Below are 20,256 nucleotides of genomic sequence, written 5' to 3'. Positions count from 1 at the left end.
TGCCACCACACCCGGCTAATTTTTGTACTTTCAGTAGAGACGAGGTTTTGCCATGTTGGCCAGGCTGGTCTCAAACTCCTGACTTCAGGTGATCCACCCGCCTCACCCTCCCAAAGTGTTGGGATTATAGGTGTGAGCCATTGCGCCGGGCTGGGTTGCACCTCTTAATACCAACACAATGGTGATTAGGTTTCAATATGAATTTTGGAGGGACACAAACATTTGTACCATGCCATTCTGCCCCTGCCTGCCCCCAAACTCATGCCTTTCTGACATTTAAAATAAATTTATTCCATCTCAAAACTCTTAACTTCAGTTAAGTCTTAATGTAGTTCCAGCATCAACTCAAAAGTCTGAAATCCAAAGTCTTATCTAAGTATCACCTAAAATAGATACGGATGAGACTCAAGGTAAGATTTCTTCTGAGGCAAATTTGTCTCCAGCCATGAACGTGCAAAATCAAACAAGTGACATGCTTCCAAAATACAATGGTGGGACAGGTATAGGATAAACATGCTTATTTCAACAGAGAGAAATAGGAAGGAAGGAGTGACAGGCCCTGATCAAGTACAAAACCCAACAGGGCAAACATTAAATCTTTTTTTTTTTTTTTTTTTTTTTGAGATGGAGTCTTGCTCTGTCCCCCTGGCTGGAGTGCAGTGGCGTGATCTCAGCTCACTGCAAGCTCCGCCTCCCGGGTTCCCGCCATTCTACTGCCTCAGCCTCCTAAGTAGCTGGGACTACAGGTGCCCGCAACCGCGCCCGGCTAATTTTTTGTATTTTTAGTAGAGACGGGGTTTCACTGTGGTCTCGATCTCCTGACCTTGTGATCCGCCCGCCTCGGCCTCCCAAAGTGCTGAGATTACAGGAGTGAGCCACCGCGCCCGGCCAGGGCAAACATTAAATCTAAGTCTCCAAAATACTTTTTAATCCACGCCACACATTCTGGACACACTGGAGTGGGGCTTGAACCCCCAAGGTTTTTGGCAGCCCTGCAGCCTGCCCTCCGGGTTTTGCTAGGTGCACCTCTCACAGGCTGGAGTTGCATGCTGGTGGCTCTACTGCTCTGGGGTCTTCAGGGCAGCCCTGCTTTTACGATGCCACTGAGTATTGCTCTCTCCAGTGACCCCCGCCACATCTGTTGCTGTTCTCTGCCTGTGCCCTAAGTCTGTCTGAGGCATCCTTTGAAATCTAGGTGGAGGCGACCATTCCTCCAAAGCCCGTGTGGAAATGGTACCATACAGATGCTGCCAAGGTTTACCACATACGCTGCCCTCCTGGGGGGCACTCTGAACTGGTCCTGGGCCTACTTGAGCCACAGCTGTAACAGCCAATGCAGGCCCAGAACTGGAATGCAGAGAGCAAAGCCTTGAAATCATTTTGCTCCCAAGACCCTGGTGTTCTGGACCTGTGGTGGATGAGACATCCATGAAAGTCTCAGAAATGCCCTCAAGATCATTCCTCCATTGTCTTGATGAATAACATACAGTTTCCTTCTATCCATACTAGTCTCCTTATCAAACATTTGCTTGACCACACCTTTGGTTTCTCTCCTGGACACACTTTCACATTCTTTACAATATTGTCGGCTGAGAATTTTCCAGATATTCAAGTTTGCTTCCCTTTTGATGATAAATTCTGTCTTTAATTCATGACTCTCTTCTTACATTTCACTATAAGCAGTCAAGAGAAGCTGTGCCACACCCTGAACACTTTGCTTAGAGATTTCTTCTTTCAAATATTCTACCTTGTTGCTGATAAGTTCTTCCTTCTACAAAAGGCTAGAACATGAACACAATTCAGCCAAGTTATTTGTCACTTAGTAACAAGGATTGCCTTTCCTTCAGTTTCTGATAAAATCTGTCCCTCATTTCTGTCTGGTACTTCATAAGAATGGCCTTTACTGTCCATGTTTCTACCCAGATTTTGATCATGACCACTTGGATAATCTCCAAGAAGACTGAGGATTTTCTCTATAGCTCTTCTCTTCTTTTGAGCCCTCACCAGAATAGCCAATGTTTGATTAGAGCCTGTTCCTCATAGATGACACCTTCTATGTGTCCTCATGTGGCAGAAGGAGCTGGAATGATCCTTTCAATCTCTTTTATAACAGCATTAATCCCATTTAAGAGGATGGAACTTTCATGATCTAATTACTTCCCAAAGGACCCCACCTCTTAATACCAATGCAATGGAGATTAGACTGCAACATTTTGGAGGGACATGATATTCAGACTATTTGCAATAGCTTAAAACTCTTCTATTATAAAACACTTCATCTGATTCTCTGGCTGCTCAGATTTAAAAAAATTAAAAAAAAAAAAAACACTTTTAAATCCTGAATGAAAAAATATCTTAAATCCTTTTCAACTCTATGCCAAGTTAACACGAACATTTCAGAGGCCAAAAATAAAATGGGAACTGGATCATGATTCAACATGGTAGTTAAGTCAGGAGGCTGGAAGCTGCCTTGAGAATGTTTGCTTTTCTGTAATTATCTTGTGCCACATGTAGGGGATAGGAGACAAGGCACCTGATGTCCATAAGATAGGAAGTTAAAATTTAAAAAACACATAAATTAGGAGCTTAGGAAGGGATATACCTTAAATTAAATACTAAACTAGGAAGAAAGACACAGTCTGCACAACCCTGTCTGCCTCACTATTGGCTCTGCATGAAGGTACAAATAGGAAGAGAAGTTTCACCTCAGAATCCAGAAACATCCAGAGTACAGGGTTTGTATTTATATTACTAGTTAAATACACTACACTCTGAACCAAGAAATAAATGTAAGGTAATAATGGATTAGTTTCACTCTATAGATGCCTGGAAATCAAAGGAAAATTCTGTCTGAAGGAATAGACTGTGAGTTCAGAAATCATAGAATTCTCATAGATACTGTCTCCATAAACCTGCTATAAATCAAAATTTACAAAAGAAAAATAAAAACAGGAAGCAAAGAGTGAGTAGAATTAGAGCATAAAAGGTTTTAAACATTGGAAAAAATAGATATCAAATACAAAATAGGTTTCCTTAAAGAAATAAAAGATCAGCTGGGCATGGTGGTTCATACCTGTAATCCTGGCACTTTGGGAGGCCAAAGTGGGAAGATCGCTTGAGCCCAGAAGTTAGACACCAGCCTGGGCAACATAGGAAGACCCCATCTCTGTTTTATAAAACTAAAATAACTTTAAAGAAAGAAAAAATCATAGAAAGCATCAGGAAAGAATATAATACCATCAGAAAAATACTGGGCAGCCTTGATCCCCCCAAAATAAAAAAAAAATCTAAAGAGAACATCTAGAAGTAAAAAAACATATAACCACCATATGTTAAAACTCAAGGGATAAATTGAATTAACAGATTAGAGACAGACGAAGAGAGAATAAGAAACTGGAACATGAGCTGAAGAAACTACTCACATGTGACCCAGAGATAATAAGAGTTGGAAAATACAAAGAATAAACTAGAAGTCAGGGATAATAGAATTAGACAGTCTGATATAGAAATAAGCAGAATTTCAGAAGAAGAGAGTACAGACAATATTCAAAGAATTAACAATGAGTGGTTTTTCCAAAATTGATTAAAGACATTAATACTCAGATGAAGTAATCATATTGAGGCACATTCAGAGTATTGCTTCAGGATTCCAAAGCCAAGAGGAAAATTTAAAACCTGCCAGAGAGAAAAGACACACATCTAAAAAATAACAACAATTACATTTGCACTAACTTCTCAATTTGAACATGGAATTTAGAAGATGGTGTACTAGTGTCTCCAAAGTGTTGAAAGAAAATGACAAGAAATTAAGGTAGAACTGAATATTTGAATAAAGGCATTTTCTGATAAATACAGAACTGAAATTGTTTACCACTGCTCAGCCATTACTAAATGAACTCCCAAAATATTCTTTAAAATGAGTGAAAATAATCTCAGGCAGATGCAATGAAAGAAGGAATCATAGAAAAAGATATATTAATGTGTGGTGCTATGGGTTGAATTGTGCTGTTTTTCCTACCCACCCCACAAACTCACATATTGAAGCCCTAACCTCCAAAATGGCTGCATTTGGAGTAAGTAAGTAAGGTTAAATGGGGTCATAGGTGTTAGCCTCCGATCTGGTAAAATTAGTCTCCTAATATGAAGAGCCACCAGAGAGCTCCATCTCTCTCCACCATGTGAGGACATAATGACAAGTTGCCATCTATGAACCAGAGAGTGAGCCCTCACCAGATACTGAATCTGCCTGCACCTAGATCTTGGACTTCCCAGCCCCCAGAACTGTGAGAAATAAATGTCTGTTGTTTAAGCCTCCCAGTTTGTGGTAATTTATTATGGCAGCTAGAGAGGACTAAGACATATGGAAAAATCAAAACTATCATTGAATAGATAGCACAATAAGAATTTCCAATTTACGGGGGCTTAAAGAAGAGTGATAATACTAGACACACGTGGCATAAAAGGAAAGAGGGAGGTGATAGAGTTGTTCTGTAGTTTTTGCAGAGTTCATAAGGAGGTTCAGATATGTGGAAAAAATTTGGCCAGGCATGGTGGCTCACGCCTGTAATCCCAGCACTTTGGGAGGCCCAGGTGGGTGGATCACGAGGTCAGGAGATTGAGACCATCCTGGCTAACACAATGAAACCCTGTCTCTACTAAAAATACAAAAAAACTAGCCGGGCATGGTGGCATATGCCTGTAGTGCCAGCTACTTGAGAGGCTGAGGCAGGAGAATCGCTTGAACCCAGGAGGCACAGGTTGCCATGAGCTAAGATCGCGCCAGTGCACTCCAGCCTGGGTGACAGAGCGAGACTCTGTCTCAAAAGGGGGAAAAAAAAAAAAAAAAGAAAGAAAATTAAACATAAAGAGTAAATTCCAAAATGCAAAATGATGGAAATCGAGTTTTAAACTTCTATGTATGTATAGAAAAATAAGAGATCAATATTGAATGGTGAAAAGCATAAAAGAAATAAAAAGAACTAAACAAGATGATAGAAATATATCCTTATGCCTCAGTAATGACAACAAATAAAATCACCAGTTCTAGCCTGGGCAACATGGCAAAGCCTCGTCCCTACAATAAAAAAAAAACAAAAACAAAAGTTAACCAGGCATGGTGGTGTGTACCTGTAGTCCCAGCTACTTGGGAGGCTGACGTGGGAGGACGGGTTGAGCCTGGGAGTTTTAGGCTGCAGGGAGCCACAGTCACACCACTGCATTCAAGCCTGGGCAACAATCAGACCTCGTCTCAAAAAAGAAAACAAAAAAATCACCACTTCAAAGCTAATTATTATACTGATTTTTTGTTTTCATCCATAAAAAGATACACCCAAAACATAAGACCACAGAAAAGTTAATCACACAAAAAATGACAGAAGATATAGTGGACTTACACTATTCATATGAGATAAATAGACCTCCAGGCAAAAATATTAATAGACATAAATGACAAAATATTCAAGTCACTATAAAAATATGTTAACAATTTAAAATTATATGTCTTCCAGAGGTGCTTCAATATAAGGAAGTAAAAGATCTTGTAAATAAGGGGAAAATTTGACAAAATCGACAATATAATGAAATATTTTAACACACATTGCCCAATAATTGATAGATCTAGAATACAAAGTATAGTGAAAACATTGAACAAGATAATTGACGAGACTGATTGAATATACGTATGTGGGACCTTGCACCCAACAATTACAGATCAGGCCTTCTTCTCAAAGATGGAGAATCACCCAGAGCTTTGAGGGGCTGAGTTAGGAGTATTGCTTGAGCCAAGGAGTTTGAGACCAGCAAGGGCAAGATGACAATACCCCATCCCTACAAAAATTTTAAGATAGCTGGGTGTGGTGTTGCATGCCTATGGTACTAGCTGTTTGGGAGGCTGAGGCAGAAGGGTTGATTGAGCCCAGGAGTTCAAGTTACAGTGAGGTATGATTGGGCCGCTACACTCCAGCCTGGGCAACAGAGCAAGACCCTGTCTCTAAAACAACTGGAGGGGGGAACCAAACTGAAAATTTTAAAATACTTTAAATTGAACAGTTAAAAATCTATACAGAAATGGAAAAAAAAAAAAAAAAAAAACCCTTCAGGATAAAGCTAAAGCAGTACTCAAGGATAAATTTATAAATCAGTTAGAAATTTAAATGTTGGCCGGGCGCGGTGGCTCACGCCTGTAATCCCAGCACTTTGGGAGGCCGAGGCGGGCGGATCACAAGGTCAGGAGATCGAGACCACGGTGAAACCCTGTCTCTACTAAAAATACAAAAAATTAGCCGGGCGCGGTTGTGGGCGCCTGTAGTCCCAGCTACTCGGGAGGCTGAGGCAGGAGAATGGCGTGAACCCGGGAGGCGGAGCTTGCAGTGAGCCGAGATCCGCGCCACTGCACTCCAGCCTGGGCGACAGAGCGAGACTCCGTCTCAAAAAAAAAAAAAAAAAAAAAAAAAAAAAAAAAGAAATTTAAATGTTTATAATAGGAGAGAAGAAAATTGGAAAATTAATACATTAAACATTCGATTTTGCCAAGCGTGTGAGCTCACCCCTATAATCCTAGCACTTTGAGAGGCCAAGTCTGGCGAATCGCTTGAGCCCAGGAGTTTGAGACCAATCCAGGCAACGAAGTGAGACCCCATCTCTACAAAAAATACGAAACGTAGATGGGCATGATGGTGCACACCTGTAGTCCCAGCTATTCAGGAGGCTGAAATGGGAGGATGCCGTGAGCCCAGGAGGTCAAGGCTGCAGCAAGCCGTGATCGTGCCACTGCACTCCAGCTGGGCAACAAAGTGAGACCCTACTTCAAAAGCAAACAACAAAAATTTCCATTTTAAAAGTCAGAAAGTAGGTATTAAGAAAATAACAAAGTGGTAGAAGTTAATGAAATAGAAATCAAGAGTATGATAGAAAGGCCCAAGAGGTGAATTTAATAGCATATTAGACAATCAGAGAAAGGAAGAGTAAACTAGAATGGTGGGTAGGAACCATCAGACTGAAGATCACAAAATTTAAAAAAAGAATGGAGAATACAGAAAAAGCCTTGATACCTGGGACATGGAGAAAAGGTCTGGCATAGTTGTATATAAGTCAATGTAATTATTGACTCTGTTTCTTCACCCTACGCTATACAACAGCAGTCCCCAACCTTTTTGGTACCAGGGGCCAGTTTCATGGAAGACAATTTTTCCATGGATGAGGCAGAAGGATGGTTTCGGGATGAAACTGTTCCCCCTCAGATCATCAGAATCTCATAAGGAGCATGCAACCCAGATCCCTCACATGCACAGTTTACAATAGGGTTTGTGCTCCTATGAGAATCTGATGCCACTGCTCATCTGACAGGAGGCGGACCTCAGGCTGGAATCCTTGTTCACCTGCCACTCACTTCCTGCTATGTGGCCCGGCTCCTCATAGGCCACGGACTGTGGAGTTGGGGACCTCTGCTATGCAGTACCCTCTGCCATGTAACTTTGTAGTTCCTCCAGCCAAAGACTCGGTTTAGTTCCCTGATATTCACATTGGATGTTGTCACATGACTTGCTTCAGGCAATGATAATCAGCAGAAGTGACACAAGCAAAGACATGAGATGAGCTTGTATGATTGGGATTTCTCTCATGCCCCCACCATCGTCCTGAGAAGAAAATGCTTCAGCTAGACCACTTGTACCAGGAGGATGGGAGACGTGTGTTGTAGAACCATCCCAGTAGACTCACGATCTGTAGTGAGAAGCAGAGCTACCCAGCTGAGCTGGGCCTACCCATAGATCCATGAGTGATGATATGAAAATGGATGTCTCACATCAGTGGACTTTGGGGCGGCTAATTATGCAGCAGTAGCTAACTGATAGACCATGGATCCACTAAGAGAAAGGGACAGACACAATATTTGAAGATATAGGAGATCATTTTTGAAAACTGATAGAAAATAGCCACAGATTTGAGAAACTCAAAGAAACTGAAGCTGAATTGATACAAGGAAAAATCATACCTGGATACATCATTGCAAAACTTCTGAAACCCAAGAATAAAGAGAAAGTCTTAAAAGTAGCCAGAGCAAACAGCCACAATACTTAAAGGAGCAACAATAAGACCAATACCTGAATTCCAAAAAGATAAAGTAAGCAATGAGAGAAGACAATGGAAGGACATTGTGAAACTGCTGGAAGAAAATCACTGCTAATTCTAGAGTGTTCTACAAAACAAAATACCCTTCAAAATGCAAAAGTAAAGACAAAGTAAAAGAAACACACCCTCATAGAATTTATCACCATCAGACCACACTAAAGGAATCCAAACGGTGTATGAAAAATTATCTCAAACATAAGCAATGGAAAGAATATTAGTTAATATAAATGAAAATCTATTGGATAAGACAATAATAACAAGGCCTTTAGGAATATAATACATAGAAGTAAAAAATTATACAGCAGATTTAATATAATGAATATAAGTAGTGTGAATAATTGTATGCACCACAGTAACACAGGTGACAGAGGAATGAAAGGCGTTAAAAGTATTCCAAGGCTCAAGCATTGTGCTAAGAGGTAATAAATATGAAAATGAATTAAAACAGTTGTGTCCCAATAAAATGTATTTTAATTTCATATATACCTATGGAAGATGCTTTAAGTAAAAAAAAAAAATCACACTCAGTATTATTATTTATTTATTAATATTCTACTTAATAAATAACATTCTTAGCTCACAGGTTGTACAAACACAGGATTGCAGCTGGCTGTGGTCTCAGGTTTTGGTTTGCCAGCCCACATAACAGGGAAACAGCAACCACACAAGGCAGCTACCACCACTCAGTCTGGGGTACAAAGGGGAGAATTAATAAAACTGATAAGCTGGAATTCATGAAACTGAGGCACTCCCCAGGCATCCCAGGCTGCCACACTGGGATCTGGCGTCTGTAGAGGGAGGGCAGCTGCTGCCAGGGTCTGAGCCGGAAGGGCCTGTGACCTGAAACCCAGACCCCCGAGATGAGGCATCCCTGGCAGTGGTTTGAGGTATCTACCTGGGAGATGAAGCTGGTTCTGCAGAGTCGGGAACCTGCAGTCCAGTTTTAGCAGCTAGGTGGGGAAGTGCCCCTGTCAGGTGAACCAGCAGCGTCCAGAAGACACGTGGCCCCAGTGGCAGGTAGACTGGAAGCCTGGGAAAGAAACCGGAAGCAAACTGAAAGGAGCACATCCCCCATCTTCCCCAAGCCTTGCATGCTTTCTCTGGTGCCCCTAGTGGGAGAATTCAGCACAGCACCAGCTGGCCCAGCAGAAATGGGTTTGCGGAGCTAGGGCCAGCCACAGAGGTGGAGTGGGGATGGCTGGTGTGGAGGTGAGTCAACTTAGGTAAACTGAGTCAACACCAGGCAAACACTAAGTAAAAGAATCTGGTAGAGTTTCTACTGTCAGACAAAAGTGATGTTGATACAAGAAACATTACTATAATGGAGGTCTTTTCATAATTGCAAAAGGGTAAATCCAACAGGTGGATACAATAATTCTAAATGTGTATGCATCTATTAACATAGCCTCAAAATATATAAAGCAAACATTAATAGAAATAAAAGATGAAATGGTAAATTTCAACATACTTATTTCAGTGTGTGACAGAACAATCCAGCAAATTAATAAAGATATGCAATATTTGAACATCATTAACAACCTTGGCCCACTAACATATACAGGGCACTGCACCAAACAACTGAAAAGTCACAGTTTTTTCAAGTGTACATGGAACGTTCATCAAATTTTTGTCCATATGCTGGGGATAAAGCAAATCTCAACAACGTCAATGACTTGAAATCATGTGGCATGTTTCTGGCCATAATGCAATTAAATAAAAAACTGATATCAAAAAATAAAATATCCCCAAAGCTTTGGAAGATAAGAAATAAATTTATGAATATTCTAAGTCTCAGAAGACAGTCACAAAGGAAGTTGGAAAGTATTTGTATTAAATTATACTGAAGCAAGGTACAGCGAGTGACTCATGCCAGTAATTCCAGCACTTTGGGAGGGTGAAGTGGGAAGGTTGCTTGAGCCCATGAGTTAGCAGCCTGGGCAACATAGTGAGAACCCATCTCTACCAAAAATTTTAAAAACTGGTGAGGTGTGGTAGTGCACACCTGTAGTCCCAGCTGCTATGGAGGTGGAGGTGGGAGGATCACCTGAGCCTGGAAGGTCAAGGCTGCAGTGAGCCATGGTCATGCCACTGCACTCCAACCTGCATGACACAGTGTTCAAAAAAATTACACTGTTTCTCAAAAAAAGAATTATACTATTGTATGACCTATTATTACTTGTGACATAGTGACAAAGATATGCTTAAGAGAAACTTGTGATCTAAAATCATCTATTAATGGGAAAAAGTCTGAAAGACAGAGATCTGAGTATCTACTTCAAGAAATTAGAAAAAGGCCGGGCGCGGTGGCTCAAGCCTGTAATCCCAGCACTTTGGGAGGCCGAGACGGGCGGATCACGAGGTCAGGAGATCGAGACCATCCTGGCTAACACGGTCTCTACTAAAAAATACAAAAAAAAAAAAAAACTAGCCGGGTGCGGTGGCGGGCGCCTGTAGTCCCAACTACTCGGGAGGCTGAGGCAGGAGAATGGCGTGAACCCGGGAGGCGGAGCTTGCAGTGAGCTGCGATCTGGCCACTGCACTCCAGCCTGGGCGGCAGAGCGAGACTCCATCTCAAAAAAAAAAAAAAAGAAATTAGAAAAAGAATAGCAAATCTATCCACAGAAAGAAGAAATTCAAACTAATAGAAAATTCACCAAAACTCAAAATAAAAGTTTGCTTATTTGAAAAAAACTAATGAAACTTATAAATACTTAGAAAGACTGATCATGACTAAGAAGGCACAAATTATCAATATCATGAATAAAAAGATGACATCTCTAGACTAAAAATCATAAAAAGATACCATCTAGGGCTAGGTAAAAAGTTCTTAAATTTGACACCAAAAGCTGAATCCATAGAAGGAGCAATTGATAAACTGGACCTCACCAACATTAAGACCTTTGCTTTGCTATTGACTCTGTTATTAGGATAAAAAGACAAGCCATAGACTAGGAGAAAATATTTACAAGCCACAATCTGACAAAGAAGAGTTTTATCTAAAATATATAAAGAACTCTTAAAACTCAACAGTAAAAAAAAAAAAAAAATCAATGAGAACATGGACGAAGCATATAAACAGACATTTTGTCAGCAAGCAGATATGGGTGGCAAATAAGCAGATTAAAAACTAATCAACATCCTTATCCTTTATAAAATGCAAATTTAAGCCACAATGAGATATCGCCACATACCTATGAGAATGGCTAGAATAAAAAATAGTGACAACACCAAATCCCGAAAAGGGTGTAGAGTAACTGGATCACTCATACACAGCTGGTGAAAATTTAAAATGGTACAGCCACTACGGAAAACAGTTTGACAGTTTCTTATAAAAATGAACATACAACTACCATGCATTTAATAACTCAAGCTCCACCAGACATTTGGAGAAAGCTTCAGAAACTGGAATCTTACCCTAAGACACCTCAGGTGATATGGATAGTGGAGGCCTTTAAGGTTTTTAACAATAAGGACCAGGCAGACAAGGAAAAAAAGGATGAGAGAATGAAAAAGAAGGCAAAAATTTTGGCTGCCATAATTACAGGTCTGCCTCAAGGTGACCCTAGGTAAAAGAAACACTCCAGACAAGGAGCAACCAGACCTCAACCAGCAGCAATAGGACTGAGGCACAACCAATGTTCTTATTATAAGAAGGAGGGGCACCAGGAAAGGGACTGTTCATTCCATCCTGGGAAGTCATGACAGAATGAATCTCCCCAACCCACTCCTCTTGATGCTAGACTCTTGGATGAAAAGGCCACCCTCTGTGCTGGTTAGAGCCCAAGTGCTCACCCAGCTGCAGTCCTGACGAGTTCTGTCAGCATCACCACTGCAAAGCCTCAGGTCACCCTCAATGTGGCAGGTAGGAAACTTGAATAACTATTGGATACTGGGACCACCTACTTTGTTCTGACCCAACCTGTGGGACCTCTGCAATGCCAACTGTATGGTGATGGAAATAGATGGCCAGGAGAAGTTAAAATGATTTGCCTTTCTTTTGACTTGTGAAATTGGATTTAAGGCTATTACTCATTATTTCCTCTGTTCCTGAGAGTTCCTTTCCTTTAATAGGTCATGATTTATTATCCAACCTGGGAGCCTCAGTTTCCCTCCAGGGGAATGCAATATAAGTCTCAGTACCTCTAGAGAAGGGAATCCATTTACTGACCCTCTTGGCTCCCCTTAAAGGCCCAGATCTCCCAGACACAGGTTTGATACCCAGGGTACATACTTACCCCAGAAGCCAGGATGCTTGCCCCAGATTGAAAGCAGGCCATCGTTTCACCACCAGTCCCTGGTAGTAGAAGACAGCTGCATGGATTTCTGTGGATAACTGGTTTCTGCCGAGTTTAGATCCTAAACTTTGGCCTCATACTTAAACCCACTCAAGTGTGGAGAAAAACAACCATCCCACTGGGTACAAGCCTGTCAGCAAGCGTATGAAACCCTAAAATCTGAGTTAGGAAGGCCTCTGCCCTAGGACTCCCAGATTTGTAGAAGCCTTTCTTCCTATCTGTATATCTGAGGTTCAGGCAAGTCCTGGATATTCTAATTCCAACTGGAGTCCATCCAATGGCCAGTGGTTACTTTTCAAACAATGGGACTGAGTAGCCCAGAGGAGGCCCAGCTGACTTAGGGCAGTGGTGGCCACCAGCCTCCTGGTCAGAGAGACCTCTTAACTCACACAAGGCCAACCCCTTCAGGCTGACACTCCTCACCAGGTCCTGAATGTGTTAGAAATAAAAGAGCCCCGCTGGGGGGGGAAGCCTGACTGAACAGTAGGCCCTGCTGCTAGACACCCTCGACTGAACCTTAAAGGTGTGTTAGATGTTGAATCCTGCCATGCCGGTTCCCTCGCCCCCTTTGGAGACACTGGACCACACTTGTGTGGAGACTTTAGAGCAGACCTATTCTAGCCGAATGGACCTGCAGGACTCCCCCTTAGAAAATCCAGACAAAGAATTGTTTATATCTGAGAGCAGCTGTGTAGAAAATGGAGTCCGGAAGGCAAGCTATGCTGCTGTTGGCCTGAACCACATTGTAGAAGCAAAAGTCTTTGCCCCAAGCACTTCCACTAGGGAAGCAGAGCTCAGAGCCCTAGTCAGGGCTCTTTAACTCAGGGAAGGAAAAAGACTTAATGTATATCTTGCCTCTGAGTATGGGTTCCTAGTGCTCCATGCTCATGCAGCTGTCTGGAAAAAGGAGATTGTTGACTGCTAGGGGTTCCCCTATGAAACATAACAAAGTGATTCTGTCCCTTCTTGAGGCAGTTCAGCTCCCTGCCCAGGTAGCTGTCATGCACTGTGAAGGGCCTCAGCAGGCAGTTCTTTAACCAGCTGAGGAGACAGCCAGGCTGGTGAAGCTGCCAAACAGGCAGTCAGAGAGGGCAGCTTGGCCCCTTGGCTCCTGTAACCCATGTTCCTACTATAGGAAGGAGGGGCACTGGGAAAGGGACTGCTCACTCCATCCTGGGAAGCCAGGACAGAATGAATCTGCCCAGCCCACTCCTCTTGTTGCTAGCCTCTTCCTGGCCACTTTCTTCTACATGAAGATTTAAATCAGGCTCAAAAATATATCATTCACTTGGGACAAGTTCAGCAGGCAATCTTCCAATATGATAATAAGATGTGACCTCAGTCAGGTAATGGAGTTCCAAATCATTTCCCTGTTAGCCCAGGTCCTGCTCTAGACACGGCAAGAAGGAAGCCCAGAGGCTCAGTTAACTGAGAAATGAAAGAGTCCAAACCAGGTTTCCTTGGCCACTGCAACAGCTGTACAGTTGGAAGGACTTCCCAGTTGCATCCATGTCTCTAGAATAAAAACTTTTGCTTCTCCTGATGGACAACAGACCTGCTTGGAGAAAACAGTCTACTCCTGTAAACCTGTAGAGGATCTCAAATATTTGTTCAAGAAGCTGCCTCTGGAAGACAGCAGTATTTAAGTAACACCCTCTTATAAAATGACTGATCGGATGCACTCACTCTTCTATTCCTGTTAAATCGTTAGGAGTTTCTTAATAATCTATTGGTTGGTGCCAAGACCAGCTCGGTCGTGGAGACCCTAACCCACTGGCGCCAGAGGAATTAAAGATGCACACACAGAAATATAGAGTGTGGAGTGGGAAATCAGGGTACTCACAGCCTTCAGAGCTGAGAGCCCTGAACAGAGTTTGACCCACATATTTATTGACAGCAAGCCAGTGATAAGCATTGTTTCTACAGATTACAGATTAACTAAAACGGGAAACAAAGGGATGGGCCAAACAGATCGCTCATGCTATAGTTTGTGATTTAAGAACGCCTTTAAGCAGTTTTCCGCCCTGGGTGGGCCAGGTGTTCCTTGCCCCCATTCCGGTAAACCCACAACCTTCAGCATGGGCATCATGGCCATCACAAACATGTCACAGTGCTGCAGAGATTTTGTTTATGGCCAGTTTTGGGGCCAGTTTATGGCCAGATTTGGGGGCCTGTTCCCAACAGGTTGGCATTACTCTATCTGCTCCATATTGGCTGGGAGCAGGTCACCTGCCAGTGCATATTAACCAAACCTGCATCTTGCGTTTAATACTAATCACACTGGCCGGGCGCGGTGGCTCAAGCCTGTAATCCCAGCACTTTGGGAGGCCGAGACGGGCGGATCACGAGGTCAGGAGATCGAGACCATCCTGGCTAACACGGTGAAACCCCATCTCTACTAAAAATATAAAAAACTAGCCGGGTGCGGTGGCAGGCGCCTGTAGTCCCAACTACTTGGGAGGCTGAGGCAGGAGAATGGCGTGAACCCGTGAGGCGGAGCTTGCAGTGAGCTGAGATCCGGCCACTGCACTCCAGCCCGGGCGGCAGAGACTCCGTCTCAAAAAAAAAAAAAAAATACTAATCACACTGCCATTATACCCTCTTTTTCCTATATCTTATTGCATCCTCTTCCTTTTGTCTGGGCACAGAGCCCCTGGAGTTGCAATAACCTGGTCAACTTATCCAACAACATCTGTAGCTGGGCATCCCTTTCTGACTGCTGGACCTGCTGCCAACATGGCAGCTTCTTCAGGTGCTTCTTCTACAGCTCCTCTAAACCCCAGCCTGCCCAGCTTCCATGGGGAGCTCTGGACTCAGCCTCCTGATGCGCACCCACCATCTGGTGCCCAAGCACACTCAGCACACAGATCTGCCTTGGCCCAGGGCTCAGGTCCAGAGTCCAGGGCTAGGCTTTTGTTTCTTGGGAGGGCCCTGCAGATCTGGCAACCGCACACAGAACTCTGCACCCCTACGGGCTCAGGTGAAGTAACTGGGGCCCAAGGCTCAGGCAAGTGCTGCTGGTCACACTGTGTCTCCTGAAGCTTCCGGCCTGGGCTTGCCGACCTGCCCTGGGGAGCATCAAGGACAATGGGTGAGGGAGGCTGGTGCCCTGCCTGGCTCCATCCACTTAGCACACAGTTATCAAACCCTTGGTATGGTATGTTCCACGTGCTGTTCCAGTTGCTCCTGGTCACCCTGGTGATAAAAACTGGGAGAAAAAAAGGAAAAGCAAGGAAAGAGGATCCAAAATGCTGGGATGGCCAGGGAGGGGCTCCGGAGGCCTGCAGTGCAGAGGCAGATGCCTCAGTGATAAGAGTGGCTGTCCTCACTGAGCAGGACTCAGCCCACCCAGGTGCCCACACAGCAGCCCCTACCCCCTGGTGGAAGGGGGTCTTTCTCCCTGGGGCTTAGGTTCAGAGACACAAGGCAGTGTGCTCCGGGGCTGGGGCCCATCGGTATCAGGCAGGCTGGGGGTGTCCAGGACAGAGTAGGTACAGTACACTTACACCCCGTTCCCTGGATTTCCTCATGTTGAAATGCTTTGGGCCAGGTGAATGGAGGAAAGGTAACGACGTGGGAGGTCTCACTGGGTTCTCTCCAAGGATCAGCCAGGGAGGGCCACCTGTACCAACAGTGCAGGCCACAGCCCTGGTGCACTTGGGCTCCAGAGGTCACCTATTCGCTCAGGGCCCCACAGCTCCATCTGGTCTGGAACCCGCACCTCCCTGTCTTCCCACTTTGCCTCCTCTTTAGAAATGAGAGAAAAGCAAAAAACAAAAAGAAAAGTCCAGCGCTCATATCCCCAAACCCTAGAGTAATATCTGCGAGCATTTCAGAGGAGCTGCTGCCGGGAAGACCTGTGTGACTCACTCTGCTGGGAGGAAAGTGAGTCTGAGGGCTGGGGCGGGTCCACACTTGCTGTTCTCTTGCAGAGTTCCCCTGGGCAGTGCCCTGAGCCTTTGCTCCTCCTCACCCTGGTATGGGGAACAGGCCTTCCAAAATCTGGCCATAAACTGGCCATAAACAAAATCCCTGCAGCACTGTGACATGTTCATGATGGCTGTAACACCCATGCTGGAAGGTTGTGGGTTTACCAGAATGAGGGCAAGGAACACCTGGCCCACCCAGGGCGGAAAACTGCTTAAAGGCGTTCTTAAACCACAAACAATAGCATGAGCGATCTGTGCCTTAAGGACATGCTCCTGCTGCAGATAACTAGCCAGACCCATCCCTTTATTTCGGCCCATCCCTTCGTTTCCCATAAGGGATACTTTTAGTTAATCTAATATCTATAGAAACAATGCTAATGACTGGCTTGCTGTTAATAAATATGTGGGTAAACTTCTGTTTGGCGCTCTCAGCTCTGAAGGTTGTGAGACTCCTGATTTCCCACTTCACACCTCTATATTTCTGTGTGTGTGTCTTTAATTCCTCTAGTGCCACTGGGTTAGGGTCTCCCTGATCGAGTTGGTCTTGGCAAGTGGCGTCCATTGTGCGGGCTCGAATCCAGGTCAAAGGGTTGCTGGAGCGACGGTTGGAGAACATGGAACTAAGCTGGAGGACACCCGAGTACTCTTAAAGCAATGCCCGTGGTGAGTAAGAAGGGGAGCTTGGGAGCATCAGGGTAACAATGGGACAAGTGTGGGGTCTGGTTCATTCTGCCTTGGAGCTTTTTCACACTGATGAGGAGGAAGGAGAGTGTAACGAAGTAACAGAAGAGGGTACAGAGCAGGTTTATTTGCAGCTAAAGCTAAAGCAGCAAAGGAGGCAGAGGTTCATCCCTACCCTTCTGCACCCCTCATTATTATTTTAAAGAAAAAGAGTGACCTGACCCTCCAGCTCTTTCTTTTCTGGAGGACACTGGGAGAAAAGTAGTTGCCCCAGTGACTGTTCGAGCAGTGCCTGGAGCGACTGCTCTTAGTTCTATTCAGGCAGGAATTTAGCAAGCTAGATGAGAGGGTGATTTAGAGGCTTGGCAGTTCCCTGTTAGAATACACCCCCCAGATCAGCAGGGAAATATTATAGCTACATTTCAGCCTTTTCCTTTTAATTTACTCAAAGAATTTAAACAAGCTATTAATCAGTATGGACCAGGTTCTCGTTGTGTAATGGGACTGTTAAAGAATGCTGCTGTTTCCAGTCGGATGATTCCTACTGACTGGGATGCTCTTACTCGAGCTTGTCTAACTCCTGCTCAGTTCTTACATTAAAGCTTGGTGGGCAGATGAAGTTTCCATTCAGGCTGCTCGCAATGCCCAGGCCCAAACGCAAGTTAATATAACTGCAGACCAACTTTTGGGGGTTGGCGGCTGGGCTGGTTTAGATGCACAAGTGGTCATGCAGGATGATGCCATAGAACAGCTTAGAGGAGTGTGCATTAGAGCTTGGGAAAAAAATCACTTCAAGTGGAGAACAATACCCTTCCTTTAGTGCTATAAAACAGGGACCAAAAGAACCATATGTGGATTTTATAGCTGGGTTACAGGAGTCTCTTAAAAAGGTGATTGCAGATTCGGCTGCTCGGGATATAGTGTTGCAGTTATTAGCTTTCAACAATGCTAATCCTGATTGCCAGGCTGCTCTGTGACCTATCAGAGGGAAAGCACATTTAGTTGATTATATCAAGGCCTGTGACAGTATTGGAGGTAATCTGCATAAAGCTACTTTGTTGGCACAGGCAATGGCAGGACTGAGAGTGGATAAAGGAAATACTCCATTTCCCGGAGCTTGTTTTAACTGTGGGAAGCATGGTCATACTAAAAAAGAATGTAGGAAAAAATCAGTGAGTCAGGCCGCCAGGTAGGGGAAAAAAGAAAACTGCTGAGCCTGAAATATGTACAAAATGTGAAAAAGGAAAACATTGGGATAATCAGTGTCACTCTAAGTTTGATAAAGGTGGGAACCCGATTTTGGGAAATGCCATGAGGGGCCCATCCCAGGCCCCATTCTAAACTGGGGCATTTCCAGCTCAGGCCATTCCCTCAGCCTTGTACGATGTCTGTCCCCGCCACAGCCGGGAGCGCCGCAGTAGATTTATGCTGCACAAAAGCTGTAAGCCTTCTGCCGGGGAACCCCCACAAAAGGTCCCAGCAGGAGTCTGTGGACCCTTCCCAGCAGGGATGATCGGATTACTTCTAGGAAGGTCTAGGTCAAATTTAAAAGAGGTACAAATACATATAGGAGTCATTGATTCAGATTATAACGGAGAAATTCAAATTGTTATATCTACTTCTGCTTCCTGGAAAGCAGAGCCAGGGAGCACATAGCACAGCTCCTGATTGTGCCATATGTGGGAATGGGAAAAAGTGAAATTAAACAAACAGGAGGATTTGGCAGCACAAATAAACAAGGCAAAGCAGCTTATTGGGTAAATCAAATCACTGATAAATGTTCTACCTGTGAGGCTGGGTGCAGTGACTCAAGCCTGTAATCCCAGCACTTTGGGAGGCCGAGATGGGCGGATCACAAGGTCAGGAGATCGAGACCATCCTGGCTAACACATGGTGAAATCCCGTCTCTACTACAAAATACAAAAAACTAGCTGGTTGAGGTGGCGGGCGCCTGTAGTCCCAGCTCCTCGGGAGGCTGAGGCAGGAGAATGGCGTAAACCCGGGAGACAAGGCTTGCAGTGAGCTGAGATCCGGCCACTGCACTCCAGCCTGGGCAACAGAGCGAGACTCCGTCTCAAAAAAAAAAAAAAAAAAAAAAGTTCTACCTGTGAAATAACTACTCAGGGAAATAAATATAAAGGTTTGGTAGATACAGGAGCAGATATTTCAATCATTTCTCTACAGCACTGGCCGTCTGCATGGCCAATTCAACCTGCTCAATTTAACATAGTTGGAGTTGGTAAAGCCCTTTGCACTGTGAAGGGCCCGATGGACAACCTGGGACTATTCAACCAATTATAACTTCTGTACCTATAAATTTATGGGGGAGAGATTTATTACAACAATGGGGAGCACAAGTTCTAATTGCAGAACAATTATGTATTCCTCAAAGTCAACATACGATGCATGAAATGGGGTATGTCCCTGGTATGGGACTAGAAAAAAATTTGCAAGGTTTAAAAGAACCACTTCAAGCAGAAAGACAAAGTTCCTGCCAAAGATTAGGATATCATTTTTGATGGCAGACATTGTTAAGCCTCCAGAACCTGTACTTTTAAAATGGTTAACAGATAAGCCAATTTGGATAGAACAATGGCCGCTAAGTAAAGAGAAACTGGAGGCGTTAGAGGAATTAGTTACTGAACAATTAAAAAATGGGCACAGAGCTCCAACATGTTCCCCTTGGAATTCTCCAGTTTTCGTAATTAAGAAAAAATCAGGTAAATGGAGAATGTTAACTGACTTAAGAGGCATCAATTCCGTTATACAACCTATGGGAGCATTACAGCCAGGATTGCCTTCTCCTGCTATAATTCCAAAAAATTGGCCTTTAATAGTCACAGATTTAAAAGACTGTTTTTACTATCCCCTTAGCTGAGCAAGACTGTGAATGGTTTGCATTTACAATTCCTGCGGTAAACAACCTGCAGCCTGCTAAGCGTTTTCATTGTCTCACAGATAGGTCTAGAAATTGTAAAGCTTCTATTCTGGATCAAAAGGTAAAGTTTTTCAGATGCCCTATACTTCAGCTCAGAAAGTGGAGCTTGTAGCTGTAATTGAGGTATTGACTGCTTTTGATATGCCCATTAATGTGATTTCTGATTCTTCATACATGGTTCATACCACACAGTTAATTGAAAATGTTCAGTTACGATTTCATACAGATGAACAACTGATGACTTTATTTACTCAACAGTTAGGCGTAGAATGCAGCCTTTCATCAC

The 20,256-nt window shown here is 43.8% G+C and overlaps 1 long non-coding RNA gene across 2 annotated transcripts in view; it reads right to left on the bottom strand.

Annotated features, from left to right (window-relative positions):
* Positions 1–10,508, bottom strand: part of LOC105488420 (uncharacterized) — a 28,057-nt gene extending 17,549 nt beyond the window's left edge. For both annotated transcript variants that reach the window (XR_011606648.1, XR_011606649.1), the window contains exon 1: positions 9,023–10,508. This is a non-coding gene — a long non-coding RNA (uncharacterized lncRNA). The remainder of the gene's footprint in view (positions 1–9,022) is intronic.
* Positions 10,509–20,256: the final 9,748 nt, after the last annotated feature.

Source organism: Macaca nemestrina, chromosome 8, assembly GCF_043159975.1.
Source record: "Macaca nemestrina isolate mMacNem1 chromosome 8, mMacNem.hap1, whole genome shotgun sequence".
In the NCBI taxonomy this organism is placed as follows: domain Eukaryota; kingdom Metazoa; phylum Chordata; class Mammalia; order Primates; family Cercopithecidae; genus Macaca; species Macaca nemestrina.
Note: the sequence above shows the minus strand (reverse complement) of the source record. Positions and strands in the feature narration are given on the sequence as shown.